The sequence below is a fragment of the Rousettus aegyptiacus genome, unplaced genomic scaffold (assembly GCF_014176215.1).
Source record: "Rousettus aegyptiacus isolate mRouAeg1 unplaced genomic scaffold, mRouAeg1.p scaffold_m13_p_11, whole genome shotgun sequence".
NCBI classification, from domain to species: Eukaryota; Metazoa; Chordata; class Mammalia; order Chiroptera; family Pteropodidae; genus Rousettus; species Rousettus aegyptiacus.
In genome coordinates, this window is record NW_023416286.1 from 1,982,501 (window position 1) to 2,000,159 (window position 17,659).

General features: G+C 55.1%; 1 long non-coding RNA gene across 1 annotated transcript in view; it reads right to left on the bottom strand.

Annotated features, from left to right (window-relative positions):
* LOC118609331 overlaps nucleotides 1-17,659 on the bottom strand; it is a 65,653-nt gene that overhangs the window by 2,196 nt on the left and 45,798 nt on the right. The window contains exon 3 of the long non-coding RNA XR_004953276.1: nucleotides 1-1,470. This exon is cut by the window's left edge and continues 2,196 nt beyond it. This is a non-coding gene — a long non-coding RNA (uncharacterized LOC118609331). The remainder of the gene's footprint in view (nucleotides 1,471-17,659) is intronic.

Here is a 17,659-nt window from a genome sequence, read left to right on the forward strand (position 1 = left end):
AGTACACAGAAAAGATGCCCTTTATGTCCTCGGACTCCGGCGAGTGAGGCAGAATCGGCAGAGGGAGAAACGGGCCATGCGTTGGCTTGAAAAGGCTGAGCCGGGGGAGCGGAGGCAGCTCAGCTGGCGAAACCCGGGCTTGGACATGCATGGGTCACTGGTCAGGGGTGGCGATTGTGAAGAGCTATCCAGTCACGAAATCCATCTCGACAGTGTGCGCCGATCAGTCACGACCTTGTGGAGGCGACACGTAGCAGCCTGGAAGCGAGGAACTCGGGGTTTGCTCATTTGACCGGAGCACGGCGCTACCCTGGGGTCCCGTGCCACACACTCGCCATATGATCGAAGCCAAAAGGGGTACAGGAGGCTGGATTTCCTTTGCCGAGGGGATTACAGCCCGTACCTCCATGTTTAACTCTCCGCTCTCTGGCCCTGGAACCCATCCAGCTGGGGGTGGGGGTGGGGGGAGGCTGGGGGAAGCCGGGCACTTGGGCACCTTACACACTCAGCAAAGTTAGGGGCAGCTCCGGCTGGAACTGGCTGGAGCATCTCTCCATCCCAAGCCTGGAGTTAAAAATAAGTTCACTTTGACTAATTTCAACTTTTCCACCATTAAATCTGCACCTGCAATGTCAGGGGTCACCAAATAATAAAATGTGGCATCTTTGAAACTGCTCAGTCACGTGAAAAGGGCTGTAATTGAGTAGATGCATTCTCTGAAGCCCCACCAGAGACACACGGCTCAGGGCCAGAGGGAGGAGGAGAAGGATGGGGGGCTGGGGGGGGGCGGGGAGGGGAGCAGGGCCAAAAGCAAGCCAGGCTCCCGGAGGGTGCCCTGGGAGCAATGGCAGCCTCTGATGAGGTCCCTTGCTTTTGAAAGTCGAGACTAAAAATAAATAAATGTCCCGCACATTCACCCCGTACACACACCCCGCCCCCCGTGCCCAGGCCGGCGCCGCTTGGTCAGCAGTTTGACCTGATAAATGCGCTTGGCTGGCATCAAATAGTCCGGCTTTGACCGGTCCCATTTAAATATGTGAATTAGTCATGAAGCAGGACACAGCTTGGTGAGCTCGCTAAATTGTTGGACTCTATTGAAGGAGAAGGGAGAAGAAAGGGAAGAGGCCTTCAGCCCCTCCGTCAGGTGTGGAGGTGGGTGGCACCCCAGCCTGGGGCGGGCCTCCTCGCTGGAGCATCCGGGCTTTGCCCAGGGGGCCCTGGGTGGGGCGAGGGGGCGGGGGTCGCTCGGGGCCACTTTGGGCTCTCGGCACAGAGCTCCGTGGGACCCGGGCCTTCCAGGGGGCTGCCTCAGGTGGTAGATGTGCTTCCCGGCCCAGCCGTGCGGGCATCCATGGAGGGACGCCCCGTGCTCAGGCCAGCGGGGACCCCTGGGGTCGAGGTCTCCACGGAAAAGGCCAGCGTGAAGGGTCCGTGGGTGTTTTTTTCCTCAACCGCAACCACCGCCAGTCCCTGGGAGAGTAAGGCGAGGAGAGATGGGTGGTGAGAGAAATCGGGGTGGCTACCAGCAGGGTGAGGGCAGGGTGGGGGCCCGCAGAGCGAGCCGCATCTTAGCAAACACACGCGGGCGCCCGGAGTCCCTCCGCAGCGCCCCAGGGCGCACACATCCCCGGGGACCCGCCTCCACCTGCAGGGCCGCGCGCACGGACCTAAGGGGGTCATTCGCCTCCACGCTCCGGCTGCTTGGTGCGCTTGGGGAGCCGGTGGCCGCGGGTCCTACTGTCGCAGCCCCCTCTTCCTGGCTCGGATCGGGCGCCCTGTCCCTCGGGCGGCGATAACAGGATTATTACTAGCGCGCAGCCCGGGGCAGCAAGTCCTCGGCGTGGCCTGCGGGCCGCGAGCCGAGGAGGGGCGAATGCGAGTCGGTGCGTTTCCTCCAGCAGCAGCGTGAGGGCCGGGGGCCGGGGGCTGGGCAGGGGCCGGGCAGGGGCCGGGCGGGGGCCGGGCGGGGCCCGGGCGCGCTGGCTCTGGGTTCCCCGAGGCGCTGCAGGCCTGGCCGGCTGCTCGCCAAGGCCGAGCCGGGCCACGGAGGCCGCGCTCGGAACCGTGAAGTCGCAGCGCCCCCTGCCAGCGCGCGGCCGCAATAGCGGGCAGCCGGGGGAGCCCCCCGCCCCCCTCGGCCTGGGGAAGATCCTCCCAGGGGCGGCGGGGAGCAGCCCCGCCCCCCCCCCCCCCCCCCGCACCGAGAGCATCCGGAGCTCAGCGCCCCCGGCTCGGGCTTCCCTCCCTCCCCTCCCCCACCTGCCCCAGAGGCCCCAGGAGCCAGCGAAGGATGCAGCCCGCTCCCCCTCGTGTCCGCCAGGACGGCCCGAACCCCGACGCCTCCTTATTTGGTGGTGGTCCTCAGCTGACCGGATGCTAGGATAACGGCGGTCTCAACCATTAGTTTTTTTTTTTATTGATACGAGCATCTCCGTTATGTTTTTTATAGTCATCTCATACTACGAGCATCTCCACCACCGCTCAAAGATGTCATCGCTTGTGTGCTTTGGAGGCTTATCTGTCACTTCGGGGCCCTAGGAGCCCTGAAGAAAACAGGCAGATAAGCACTGCATGGATACCACCTACGAGAGCCTGTCCCGTGGTCCCGATGTCGAAGGAAGGCCAAGAATCTTACTTGAAACTAATACAATAAAATTTTAAAGACGAGAGAAAGAATGTCAAGAATCTAGTCCGAGTCCTGACTTGAGACGGACCCTTCTTCCCTGCTGGCCTCCACTCCTCTGTCCTTCCTAGGTCCGGTTTTCACTTTAATCCTTCTCCCAGAGCTACACGCCCGTTTCCCCCTCTCTACAGTGAAACATTCGATTTCGAACTCGTCCCACTAAAACACAGTTCTCCATGCTCTTCCCTTTATATCCCAAGCATCAAAACAACATCACTCAGTACACGCCGCCATCAAGCGCTGTTTCAAGCGTGGTATTCACGTGTCTCCCCGGGGAGCAGCCTTCGGGGGTGAATTGATCAACAGTCCGCCGAAGACACAGCTCCTGACTCGAGCGGGCTCTGGCGTGCGCTCTCTGGAACTGGCCCTTGTCACCACCAGAGACCCGGATGCGCAGAGCCATCCCGGAGGCCTCTCTCTTTCTTAGCTCCATGTCCCTGTCCGCCCGGCCTCCCTCCCTGTCTTCGGAATATGCTGCGTGTCTGGCTCCTTCTTGCCCCTCCACTGTCACCTCTGGAACCGAGTGGCCATCCATCACGAGGTGAGGCTCCTGCCCTCGCCCCCGCCTCCTTCCCCTCTGATCCTCACAGAGGGATCTTCCGAAAGCGACGTCAGATCATAGCAAGGATTGCAGACAAGCCCAGAGGCTCTCCACCGCGCTCCAGGACTGGACCCCAACCTCAGCTCCTTTGCCGTCTGCACCCCGCCTCACCCCCAGCCCCCTCGTCCTCACTGAGTCTTTGGCTACCGCTTTCCACCGGGTGTGTTTGTATTTATCCCCCAGGCTCGGCTTTGATGTCCCTTGTGTGAGCTCACGACCTCAACTGTTCTTTCTTGCTGGGTCACGTTCCTTGTGTCCACGCACTTACAGACACTGGTGTTATCTAGGGTTTACAGTCCGGCGCCCTCATTGGGCAGGAGGTTCGGTGACAGAGAGGACAGCATGTGTCTTGGCCACTGGTGTGTCCCCAGCACAAGCCCGGGTTCCAGCTGGAGCAGGCGCTCAGTCGAAGGAGAAAATGCACCACTGGCCTTTCTGAGCTTGACGTGCAGTTAGATCGGAGAGGTTTTAGCGGCCTGCCTGTGGCCTGGCACCCAGCAGGCGCAGGCGCATGCGCAGCACCGCTCGCAAGACTGCTGGGCGGATGGGAGGTGGGGAGGAGTGAGCGGCAGGCAGGCGAGAACCTTCTAGACGAGAGAGACTCCTCGGAGAGAATCCCTCTAGAGTCGGGCCGTGCAAGAATGCAACGGGAAGCATATTCGGTGTTTCTGTTTCTCGGGGGAAAAAAAACAATCTTTTGTCTTCATAATTCAGAGTGCTGAAAGTAAAGCCATCTCTATAAGACCCCTGTCGGGGAGGATAGCAGATAACAGAGTTTGGGGGTCTATCCCAAGGAGGGGGGCCCTAAAAAGCTACCAAGATCCTGCATGAGGCCTCTTTGGCGCTCCCCTGAGCAGAGCGCAAGGCTGCGGGGCGCCGGAGTGTGGGTCTTGGTGACTCAGCAGCCCGCAAGGCTGCACTTGACCCGAGAGTCCGGCGGGGCAGGGGCGGAGCCTCGCGCCCCCGCGGCGCCGGCCGACTGCACAGCAGAGGGCGCCAGAGAGCTGGGCGCGGGCCTGGCGGGGCGCACGGGGCGCGGGGAGCCCGACCCCGCGGGTCTAAGGCTGGGGTTGCTCCTTCTTCCTGCCCCTCCCCACGCCCGCCCCCTGGTCTGTGGCTTCGCGCTGTTTCTGGTGGGAAAATGCTAAATGGCCCTTGGGATATCTGTGAAAGAAGAGCTAGCTCTCATGACTACTGTTAATCAGGTGACAGGTGGTCTTAAAGAAGCCAAGAGCCTTCGGGATAAGGGCAGAAGTGGGATTTGTTTGGGGAGTTGGTCTCTCTCCTTTTAATTGGCTGTGGGGTGTGGCATTTCAGTGGTTAATGGGGTTTGGGGGGTTGGTTTTTCTATGTTCAGGTTAAAATTGTCTTTCTGGGAAAAGGTGCTTTTTCCCCCCCAGAGTGATTTGATGCATCTCTAGTGAAAAGCCGCAGCCGTGAGGTTCTGCAGGTGGGTGCGGAACGTGTCGCAGCTGCGGTGTGTATGCCCGGCCCCGTGCGCTGGCACTGCGGCCCGCCTTGCTCCGGCTCCCACCGGGCACCCTAAAGTCCCCGTGTCCTGGGCCAGGTGTGTGTGCGGCTCCGTGCCGGCAGGCGCCGGGTCCTTGTCCGCACCAGATTTTGCTAGTCCTCACGAGTTCAAGCGCATCCTTGCAGATCCCAGCTTGTCCTTGCTCCCCCGGCTTCATGTCCGGCTTGTCTTCCCTTCCGCTGGCCCTGACTGTCGACAGTAACTTCAGGGCCACCACCAAAGGCAGAGGCAGCCGCCAGCCTTCCAGGTACCAATTCCCCAGCTTCCTTTAACACATCCCTGATTCCTCATCCGCTGCTCTCGCCGAATGCTACGGCTGTGTCCGGGATTTTTATTTCGCATCCAAATTTGCAGGATCGTACGTATCACAAGATTGTCCCCGCTTTCACAAAAAGGATTTGCGCGTGACCCTTACGTGGCCGCCTCTTGTCCACATTTTCTTTTTTTGTGACCGACTTCTTTTAGTAAGTTGCCGGCAACGTTTTCCACTGTATGGCCACATCCTCACGTCTCTCTCTTTCAACCTAATGTCCTGCTCTAGCCCCGTCTCCCCTCTACCATGCACAGTCTCCGTGTCCCTGAGGTCGCTGGACAGTCCCCACCTCTGGGACATGTTCCGCACGCCTCCAGCCTAGGGCCCTGGCTCTAGCCTTTTCCGCTAGAATAACGATGCACTGTGTCCGGTCGCGGTCCCTCATTCTCATCCAGGCTCGATCCTCCCGCGGAGCTGAACGACTCGGGCAAGTCTGAGTTACTCACAGTCTCGCCGATCGCTCTGAGTACTGACCAAAACGTGGACAGCAGCGGCTCCCGACAACCAAGCGGCTACTTACACCACCAGGCCCTGTTCCTTATGTGTGCCTTCCATGGACGAATTCTTTCCTGTATTCCTTGGAATAATTCTGTGATGTGGCCAGTGTTGATATCCCCATTTTTCAATGAGGAAACTGAGGTCCAAAAAATGTAGGAAACTTTCCCAAAGCTACTTCTTTGTAGGAAACTAAAAGGAAACAGATACACAGAGTTCTGTGTTCTCTTCACTTGGTTACACTCTGGCTTCCTGGCCCCCCGGACAGTAACCTTTTGCAAAACTGTAGTGTAACAGTAGGACCAGAATGGCGACATTGATGCACCGACAGACAGGACAGTTCCATCACTACAGAGCCCCCTTCTGATGCCTTATTATCACCTCCCTCCTTTCTCCTCTACCTTGTCCTTAAGGACCGGGAACCACTGCTCTGTTTTCCATTGCTACGATCTTGTCATTTCCAGAATGTTCTATCGATGTTATCAGGTGGTGTGTCTGTTTTAGAATCATCCCCTCGAGCTTCATCCAAGTTTTTTCACATGTCGGTGGTTTGTTCCTCTTCCTCGCTGAGGAGTTTTCCATGACATGGAGGGACCACAGTTCGTCGAACCGTTCTCCCATCCCGGGACATCTCGATGGTTCCCAGGTTCCGGTTATGACAAATCCAATTGCTGCAAACATTCGCGAGCAGATTTTTGCGTGAACTCAAGTTTTCCATCTCTTCGGGGTAAATGCCCAAGAGTGTCGTTGTTGCTTTGTACGTTAGATGCGTGTTCAGGGTTTTTTTTTTTTTTTAACAAAATGCCAAACCATCTTCCAGAGTGGGGTACCATTTTTCGTTCCCGCAGCAATGCAGGAGAGACTCGGATTCTCCTCATCCTTACCGGCATTTCGTGTCGACATGGTTTTTTATTTTAGCTGTTTTGATGAGTGCGTTGTGGGATCTCGTTGTGGTTTTAATTTGCGTTTTCCTAACGGGTAACGATGTCGAACATCTTGTCCTGTGCTTTTTCACCATCCGTGTCTTTACTTCAGTGAAACGTCTGCTCATTTCTTTTTCTCATTTTCTGACAGCACGATTTGCCCTTGACTTTTAATGGCTGTATTCCAGATACTAGTCCTTCAGCAGATACTTGGTTTACAAATGGTTTTTTTTCCACAGTCTGTAGTTTGTCTTTTCATCTTCTTAATTGGGTCCTTCAGAAAGCAAAAGGCTTTCATTTTGATAAGGTCCAGTTTATCAATTTTTCCTTCTATGAATCACGCTTTTGGTACGAAGTCTAAGAACCCGGCCCAGCCCTAGGTAACAAAGATTTCCTCCTATGTTTTTTCTTTTTTTTTTTTCCAAAAGCTTAAGAGATTTCCTTTTCCCATTTAAGACTATATTCCATTTTGAGTTCATTTTCATATATGATGAGACTTTGGTCAAGGTTCTTCCTTTTTTTCTTTTCTTTTTTTCTTTTTATTCTCCTTCTCCTCCTCCTCCTCCCATCCCTTCCTCTGTTGTCTTTCTTATTTTTAACATACAGGTGTCCACTGGCTCCAGCAAATTTGTCAAAAGGGCTCCCCTTCCTCCGCGGCGTTGCTTCCGCGTTTTCGTCAAGAATTCATTATCGCGGACGGGTCCGCCTTGATTTCTACCGCCGTGTGGTCGGCCGTAATGATGAAGAGCGACTCCTCCTACTTTTTCTTCTCTTTCAAGCTTGGTGAGCTATTCCAGGTCCCGTTCCTTTTCATACATGTTTTCGCGTTTGTTGTCTACAAGCCGCCTAACGTCCGAAGTGCGATTTCATCAAGGTCAATGTCCGGGTGTCACAGGGACCTCTTCAAGGCATAAAATGCATCTTATCCGTCTTTGTAACTCCCGGGGCACCTAACGTGATGCTCGGCACAGAGCAGCTTCTCCATGAACATCGGCCTGGCGAGTTCCGGACCTGGCAGATCAAAAACCACACCTCCGCCTTCGGGCAAAGACGGACAACCGATTTCACAACAGGCAGAGTCCACCGTCTCCAGTGCTCCTAGGTCCATTTACACTTTCAGTTCATCGCATTCACTTCTTCTAGGTTTCCTTCCTAAAACCCAGAGGCGGCCTGAGTTATTTTGGTCGCCTGTGAGCGGACTGCGTCGCACGGCTGTGCACGACAGCTTTGCAAACTCCTCTCTGCCCTTCCCACAGGCACCCAGAGACAAAGCACATCATCCACCAGGAAGAAAACAGCGACCGAGATCAGAAGCTGTGCTAGGGACTGCACATAACGAAAAGAATTGTAGAACGTGATGTCCGCCCTCAAAGAGGGCGCAGTGCGAGCTGCGTGGCAGATGCTCCGTCCGGGGCGAGGTCCTCCTTACTGTGTTCTAGCGTCTTGCTGCAGCGGGCAGTGGCTACCGTTTCTAGCAGTTTCTATTACCTCCTCCTCGGGATTCCCAGAGAAAGGCCCGAGGCTTCTCGCCATCTCTCCTCTTATTCTTCAGCAAGAGGTTAAAATATTTGCCGTCGCCTGCCGTCCAAAGGATTAATAAGAGGGCTTCGAAGGCCTTTGGAAAGACGTGCTCCGTTGCCAAGGAAATCTATTATTATTTTTTCCTTATTCAGAAGCTAAAATAAGCCACAGGGAGGATCGCAACCCTCCACCTCCGCCTGCGTTTATCTTCAGAAACTGTTTTCTTTTCCATTCGGTATTAAGAAAACAGTCTGGGTACTGCGATTTTTTAGGGCCCATAAACCCATAAATCTTCCTTCCAGACTCAGGGTAAATAATCCTCCATGGCCCCATAACTGAGGAAGTCAGAAGTGTGCCCATGTGTGGCTTGAGAGGTTCTTTGCTCAGATCCTGCCGTGGCGACCCACCTGGGCAGTGCTGAGGCACCTTCATCCTTCTCAGCCTCTCGGCAGCCGTCAGCACGGACACCTGCTCCCTGCACCTTGAACTGACCTTTGTTTCTGTGACGCACCTCCTGGTCCGTTTTCCGTGCGCTTCACGGGACCCTCCTTCCCAGGCCGGACCCTGTAAGCTCGTGGTTTTCGGGGCTCGGATTGGGCCCTCCCCCTTCCTCGCTCTGTGCTCTGAGCAGGTGGGCTCACCTTCCCTGTGAGCTTTAGAGCCCATCTTGTCAGAGGGACACAATTCACCATCCTCTCGTTTCCATGTGAACGGCTTCTGGAGGGTACCGTCCGCCTGGCCTCTCATTTCACTTCTTGGGGGGCCCGGGGGGAGAACTGGGCTTGCCCTGCTTGGCATCCTGCTCTGTCTTTGAAATCTGCCCTCTGCCCTCTGCCACGGATGAGGGCTGAAGAACGAAGCCCTACCGTCGTTCACCTGGGCCGGCGGCATTGGACGTGCAGCGCTGTGTAACGTGGAAGTATCGCCAAGCCCATCTGGACGCGGACCTAGACCCACAGAGCCAGGCGGCTGCGTCAGGAGCAAAGCTGGTATTTCGTCCTCGTCTGCGAATTCCTCGGTCGGTTCTAGACTCCGTAGGGAAGCACGGGGTTGTTTGTCACTCTCTCTCCACGCACACGCATACACAGTTTTTATTTGCTGACAACACCCAGGGTTCCATATGGATCCCGGACTTCTCCCCTGAGCTGGTTTGCATCTCAACCTGTACGTCTCATACGCCGAACAAGCTCCGAGATGGGACGCGTCCCTTCCTGCACCTCAGCCTGCTCCTTCAGGTGCGCGGTTTACCTGCTGCAAGTTCCGGGAGCCAGACAGGTGTGTTTGAGCGCCCACGTCCCGACCCTCACAGCCCATCCTTCACCAAGTGCTCCCTCTCCACCGTCTCCGAGGCGGTTTAAGCCCAGGCCGCCTCCCGTGGAAAGTACGGCGACGGTCCCCTAACTGGTCTCCCGAATTCCCTCTGGTTCCACTAACCGCCACAGCCGTGCGCACTCGAGATGAAGATCTCAAGATCGGCGAAGAAACGCGACGCACGGCAAACGGAGGAGGGGTCGCGCCAACGTCTGCGACCTTCCCATCTGAAACGACAGCGGCGGAAGACGGCTGGGCAGAGACCACGAAGCTGCCAACCCGGAATCTTACGTCCAGCGAAAACGTCCTTCAGAAACGCAAGCGAGGCGACTCCATCTTCAGCCACAACGGAGTCGGGGGGATCGGATCTGCCCTCCCGCCCCGGAAACCTGGAAAACTCGGCCGAAGGCGCGAAATGATTGTTTTCGGACATGGGTCAACAGGCAGCGACGGACATTGCTCCCTGAAAGACAGACACCAGACAAGTTCCAAATGTGGTCCCCGGGGAGCGCGGGGTGGGGTGGGGGCAGCTGGACAGAGCTCAGGGGTCCCCCCGAGTCGAAGAGGCAGCGTTAAGCGGCAGTGGGTTTTACATAAAAACATGGAGAAATTGAAAGTAAGTGGACAGAAAATGACACACCATGCGAAGAGTAAGCACGAGAAGGCTGAGGTAGCTACACTAATATGAGATAGAGCGACTTCAGAAAAAAAAACCAAAAAACAGTATTGCCAAAGAAGGACGCTATTTTGTGAGGTCAATACATCAGGAAGACAGAACACTGTTTACAAATTAAATAGTGACAAATGGTTACTCGAGCCATTGTGCTGAATCACTACGTTGTACACGTGACGTTAACATAATACTGTATGTCAATTATAATGAAAGATAATCTAATAAAAGAGAAAAGGAAATAAAGTACATACAAATAAAATAATTTATTAAATGTACTTTAAAAAAAAAAAAAAAAAGGACAGAACAATTCCGTGTGTGCATGTGCCTAGTTAACAGAGCTTCAATATCCCAGAAGGGAAAAAATCGATGGAAATAACTCGCGATGGTTGCGTAAGGATACGAACATCTCAGGAACTGATAGACCACGAGAAAGGATTCGACAAAGAGTTAGGTGGATCGGACAACAGCGCTAGCCAGTGTTGTTTCACGAGTGATTGTAGATTACTGCACCCACCGGGATACAGCTGCAGAATGCTGCAGAATGCACGTGCCCCCCGAGGGCATGCACTCTGCGGCCCACGGCAGACTGTGTGCCGGGCCATACAACAAGGCTCAACAAATGTAAGAGAATGCAAATCACACAGCGCACATTCTCTGATCAAGATAGAATTACGTGAGAAATTAATAACGCTAATATCGAGGAAGGCTTCGACTATTTGGAAACTAGACAGGTCACTTCTAACTAATCGACGGGCCAAAGTAGAAGTCGTAAGAGCGATAAGAAAATATTTTAACCTGAACGATAACGAGAATAAGTCAAAATGTGTGTGGTATAAACGAACGGTGTTAGAGAGAAAGCTATAGCTTTAAACGCTTATATTATGAAAGTAGGAGGTTTTACAAAGAGAAACCTAAAGTTCCACCATATGGAGCTTTAAAAAAGAAGAGCGAAGTAAACCCGAGGTAACTAGGAGAATGGGAATGATAAGGACAAGGGCAGAAACGAAATGCACAGTTGGACAAGAATGCCAAGGCGCTTCGATCAGGAAGAAATAGTCTCTTCGACAACCGGACCTGGAGCAACTGGACCTCACGTGCAAAAGAATGACGTTGAGCCGCCCCTCCCGCAAAGTAACCCAGAACGGAGCAGAGACCTAAGACTTGAAACCACAAAATTCTAAAATGAAAAAAAAGGAGTAAATCCTGGTGGCCTTAGTGATGGTTTCTTACAGATGACCCAGAAAGATGTGATAAAAGAAAAAAGAGATAAATTCGTCCTCATCAAAATTAAAAACTTTTGTTCTTAAAGGATACCACCAAAAAGTGAAAAGGCGATCCAAAGAAAAGGAGAAAGTATTCGCAAAGCGTATATTTGATAAGGAACTTGTATCCGGAATATATAAAGAAATCGTACCAAAAAGACAAAACGCTCAATTGAAAAAACGGGCAAAGATTTGAAAAAGATATGGAAAGAAGCAAGAAGCAGATGGAAAGATGCCCCATCTCATTAGTCACTAGGGAAACGCAAACCCAAACCGCAATGAGATACGATTTTATACCTACTGCGAAGGATATATTCAAAAGTCCTGTAATCACAAGCGTTGGCAAGGACGTGGGGAAGCTGGAACCCCCACACGCTAATGGGGGGCATGCATAATGGCACAGCCACTTTGAGCAACAGTTTGGAAGACCTTCAAAAAGTTACACGCAGAGTTAGCACACGACCCAGCAATTCTACTCGCAGGCATATACTCGAGAGAATTAAAAACACATATTCGCACAAAACTCGTACCCAAGTGTTCGTAGCAGCATTTTCTTCATAACAGCTGAAAGGTCGAAACAACTCAAAGATCCATTAACTGACACACGGACAGGCAAATGTGGTGTATTCATCCAACGGAATGCTATCCGGCTGTAAAAAGGATGTGTTGACATGTTCTATGACGTGGGAGAAACGTGAAAATGTGCTGGGTGAAGTCAGAGGCAAACAGCTACACGTGTGCGATTGCATTTATTAAAACGACCCGAACAGACAAAGCTTTAGAGATCAAACATGAATTAGTAGTTATCGGAGACCGGGGGAGGAGGAGAGTGGGGAGTGACCGCTAAGTGGGGATGGATTTTTTGCAGGGAGGAGATAAAATGTTTTGGAATAAGATGACGGTGACGGTTGCATGACTATAAATATAGATAGATATAGTCAAAATCACTGAATTCCGTGCTTTAAAAAATGGGTGAACTTTATGACATGTCTGTTCTTCCTCAGGAAGCTGTCATTACAACCATGACGAAGTAGGGTTTGTTCCAAGAATTCGAAGCTGGATTAACATTAGTAAATCAATCACTATGTTTCATCATGTTAATAAAGTAAAAAAACACGATCGTTTCCATAACTACGGAAAAAGCATGTGAGAAAATTCAACACTCGTTTGTGATAAAAACACAAGAGCTCAGAATGGGAAACAAGCCAAACGTCCGACAGGTGAGTGCATAAACAAGATGTGGTATATCCATACAGTGGAATATCACTCAGCAATGAAAAAGGAACAAACACCTGCCACACACAACAATGGGGCTGGACCTCAAAATCATCATGCCGAGTGAAAGACGCAGGTAAAAAAGAGTACGGGTCGTGCGTGTCCACTTATCTAAAAGCCGAGGTCGGCGGCCAGGGCGGAAGGGGGGATGGGCTGCAAAGAGAAACCCGGAAGGGGCAGGACGTGTTACGAAGGTCCATTGCAACGGTGGATTCATGGGGCACAGATGCAGAAATCGACAGACGGGACACCGTTAAACCAGAAGGCTTGTGCATAGCAAAGGGACCTCCTCCCCCCGCCCCTGCCCCCGAAAAAACAGAAAGGCGACCCACGGAACAGGGGAAGTATCTGCTACTGACACTCAGCGTGACGGGGGTTTTCAGTGGATCCTGGGCGTGTGGAGTATTCACGCGTGTGACTCCAGGTCTCCCTGAAATCTGCCTGCCCCAACGCCGCCCTGGTGGGGACACAGACGGCTTCCCCTCCCTAGTCTCTTTCTGTGTGACGTTTCCTGCAGAAAAGTTATCCTGGGAAGGGAAGGGATCACACGGCAATATTTTACTGTCCTGTTTATCATGCGGGCTACGACATATTGATTAGAATAAACGAAACGCTTCTGCTGAACTTACTCCCGGGTTAGTCTGTGTAACCTTTTCAAATTCAAGGTTGTAAAACTGAAATTTAAAAGAGGCACAAAGAAAGGCTCTCGATGTCCATCATTAAAACTCTGAGACAATAACTCTGCGATGATAAACTATCGTTTTTCTCTTCTGATGTTGCCAAAGATCGAAAGGGCTGATTGCAGTGCATCGACATTCCTCCACCTGGTGTCCGGCCTGCTGGGCTGGGCCTCTGTTTTCATCGGCTGGGTCTGTCACCAAGCGGGCGGATGTTGGAAAGTCATGCCTGGGCTTTACTCTGTGTTAGTAAACGTGAGGTACAATTTCGGTGGCCACGTGAATTAATAAAACATTCTTGGAAAGTAACTTCGCAAACATCGATCAGGAAGTACACACCTGTGATCCAAGGACTCAACACGCAAAGACAGAGTCACGTAAATGTACAACTATAGATGGTAAGGGTCTTCATGGTGGGCCAACGTGCTAGTAGTGATGTCACAGAAGCTCGGTGACAGGGAGCCACGGCCTGCCCCCTGCTCGGCAGGGGTCTGGAAGGAACGCGACAATCCCGATGGCGGTCCCTGCCTCGCTGACAGTGGCAGAGGGACCAGCCTCCCTGCAAAGCCCACGTGTCCAGGAAGTTCTGGGAGCCATTCTCGGAGGCCACTCCCTCGGTCCATCCAGTGACATCGTGACCTTCTGAGTTCTAGAACGCACCACTAAGTCCCCCAAACAGGAAGCGGCTGCTGCCACCCCTGCAAATGCCACCCCCCAGCCCCCCAACACCCAGGACGCTGGCACCCAGACGCTGAACAGTCGTCCCCTGCGGGGGCAGCCACAGCCGCCTGCAGAAAGTAGCCGGGAGCAGCCGAAGGGGACCTATGACCCACCTCCGTGGGCCAGGTGCAAGGGGACCCCTGACCCACCTCCATGGGCCAGGTGCAAGGGGACCTCTGACCCACCTCCATGGGCCAGGTGCAGGCTCGTGTGGAACGCAGCCTGATTCGCAGTCAGATGCAAAGGAGCCCGGAGAATCGGGTTTTCCCTTTCCAGTCTGTGGGCAGAGAGGCCACACTAGAAAGAGGGTGACAAGTGCCACACCCCCCACCCCGGGGAGGCTCCGTTAGCATTTCTGGGTTCTTCCCACACTAGGAACCCCGGAAATCGGAAGTGGCCGGGCCACCTCGAGGAGCGCTGTTTACAGTAGGATGAAAAGGGTCCGATATTTTATTTTTTTAATGTTTTCCAGATCCTATTAGCTTTGGCTTAAATTCTTGAATATTGTCATGTGCCTCCCCCGCCAATGCTGAATCTGCCTTCTACGGACAGTCCTGACGGCCCAACCTAAACTGTACAGCCAGGGACTGTTTTTCAGGGAAGTGTTTTTAAAAACCAACTTCTCAAAGGAGCGCACGAGCCCCCGAAAGGTTAGGACACCCCGTGGAGCGGAGGAGGGCTTTCGCGTGACCGCGCTCAGCCCGAGGGAGCAAAGTTCTCGGGGACGGTGGGTGCTGGTGGCAGCCGTGAAGACGGGAATCCCCCAAGTGCCTGGTCCTGCTGAGACCCCCAACCCCTCCATCCCAAGTCTCCTTCCAGGGTCCCCGATTTATCGACCCCGAAGAGCTAGATCTGATTGTGCATCACGGCCACCTGGGGGACTAAGGTGCCAAATTCCAGCCCCGACCTTAAGGCAGACCTACGGAATCATAACTTTTGAAGCGAGAAACCAGTTTGACCAGATGTCTGAATTTTTAACATACTAGATGGGTGAGTCAGATGGGGCGGGAAGTTTAGAGACCCAGTCCCGAGGCCCGTGTGCTTTGTTTCTTCCAGGCCCCGCAGTCCTCCCTGGGTGCTCTCTGCCCCGTGCTGGCTGCCACCCGGTGCACAGGACAGTCCGGGCACACGCTCAGGGACAGGTGAGCACTTAGTCACTCCGTGACCCGTGGGCCCTTGCCCGAGCGTGCACTTCAGGCTTCTTGTCTGAACAGATGAACACTGTCACCTGCTGCAAGGTACTGGGAAAGACTGACTCATGGGAAGAACTTTGAAATCTGCAGATAAAAGGCCACGCCGCCGGTCCCCTCAGGTCCCTGTCGTCGCGGAGAGAAAGTCACAGTGAGGCGATCAGGGCCACTGCTTTCGCAGACCGCGGTAAGTGAAAAGGTCGGTCTGCTTCGCGGCCAGCACGTCTACGCCGTCAGCGACCACAGTGATCACCCCCGGGCCACGCCGCAGAAACACGGCGCTGCGGAGGGTTTCCCCAGGACATCAATTCCAGACGTTGCTACCTGGGCTCTGCCCCAGCTGCGGAATCTACGGGCCGCGTTCGCCCCGTCCTCGTATTCCCGTGGACCTTAAACACCCTTTATTACATCCGGCAGGAGTCAGCATTCCGCGGGGTGAAGGGCGGGGTGGGGGTGGCGTCTTCGCGGGGCAGACAGACGTCGCCAGGGGCCAGCGGCTTTCATCCTGCGGCTGCTGAATTTCACATCTATCAATACTTATCGGCTGAAACCGTGTCAGTTTTATACATGAAAACGGAGCGGTCATAAATCACGCCGTGGGCGGGGAATCCTGGGGGACGAGGGGCGGCTCTGCTGGGAAGCTGGCCAGCCGTGTGCGTCCTTTCCTTCTGCGCACAAGGCCACAGGCTGCTGACCCACCGAGGACGAAGGACCGGTAGGGCCCGCCGTTCATTCCGCTGGGCGGGGCGCCCCGGCCGACAGAGCAGAGGGCACGCGCCAGCCTCGGAAGCCTGGTCGCTGCCTCGATTATAAGACATTTTCGTATTTCCCTGTTCTTCTCGTAGTGTTTTAGGTCACAGGTTGGTAGCCACACATGCCTCGGAGCCCGAGGACATACACCGCCCACGACAAGCTTAGAGGCTGATTTCTTCGAGACCTAGTCTAATTTCTTTAACTCGAGGCGGCATTGCATGACCGACGACTCTCGGATCCATCTGCGGAACACTTACTGTGTTCACCGTCCAAGTACCCTCCAGGAACACCCTCAGGAAGACCCCGCCACCTTACAGGTGGGAAAAGCCAGGGTTGCAGAGGGCGAGCGACTCGCTCAGGGTCCCACCGCGCCGAGTGGCAGAGCCGGGACCGTGCACCGAATCTGGTGCGTTTGCAAAACCTGGGCTCTCGCGGCGACAGGATGACACAGCCTCCGTTAGGCTGGGCCAAGGGCGACGACCCCCCAGGAAACACCCCAAATACGTGGGCTTCGACCCCACACGCCTCTGTGGGGACCTCCTGACCGTGGAGAGAGGATGTCGGGCGGGGGGCTAGTTCGGAGAACGGCCCATTCCTTAGAGGTCCTGGCGGCGGCAGCTCTCAGACGGTCGCCCGCCCGGAGAACTCAGTCAGCAGGTGGCCGGCCCCTCTCGCGATCTTCGGGGGCCCGAGGACGTGCATCTCCGAGAAGCTTCCCGCCGACTCGCCGGCCCAGGAACCCCACTTTGAGAACCGCCGCTGCGGCCTTTGAGACGCGTCCGGCCCGCAGGTCACGGTCGTTGAGATGTCCCTCGCACGACCGGGCGTCGGCCTCGGCACCTCCCCCCGCCCCCAGCACTGACACGGCCCTTCCCTGTCCTCGGGCCCCCGGGGGACGGCTCACACGTGTCCGGGTCCTGCCTGTAGAGAGTTCTGACGGTCGCTGTCGCCTTCGGCCATCGTCCCCTCCCGGCGGGGTCACTAAGATAGAAAACGGCACGGAGAGGATGATGCAGTGCACCCGGGAATGGTGGCGCCCCAGTCATCGGCCGGCACCGTCTCCGGGGGCCCCAGATTTCCGCACGCCCTTGGGTGGCACGCCACGGGTCACCGCGTCACCCACGCTCGCCTCGGACTAAGGCGACGGCGGCCTTGCTAGTCGAGGCCACCCGACCGGATTCTTCCCGGGACGCGGGAGTGCGCCCGCGCTTTTAAGAAGAAGGTGCGGGCGGGCGCGGGCCAGGGACACGGCTTGCAGGAGAGATGCGCCTCTGGTCGGCGGCGGGCCACCGCGGCCACGGGAAGAAGCGGCAAACGGAGGGCTGGTCGGCCCGGCTTCGGGCGCCCGTCCCCTGCGCCGGCGGCTGCGAGCGTCTCTGCCTTTGTTTCCTCCCCAGTCGGGTCCCGCGTGTGCTTTCGAGGACCATCCCCGGGAAGGAGCCCGCGCCTCCCTCCCTCCTCCACCGCCTTCCATCTGCCTGGTCTCCTCGCCACACCCAGCTCCGCCTCGAGGTGACCTTTCCTCAGCACAGACGCCGCCGTTCCAGCCAGCGCTGGCCGCTGGTCATGTAGCCAGCCGGCGGGGACTGTGGCTGCCCTGAGCTCCTCCTGGCCCCCGTCCCCTCCGGGCACCCTGTCTGTGGCAGAGACCAGATTCTACCGAGCTTTCTGAGCAAGTCCATGGAGGGCTTCTGAGGTCCCACACTGCAGGTTAGACACCCTCTCCAACCG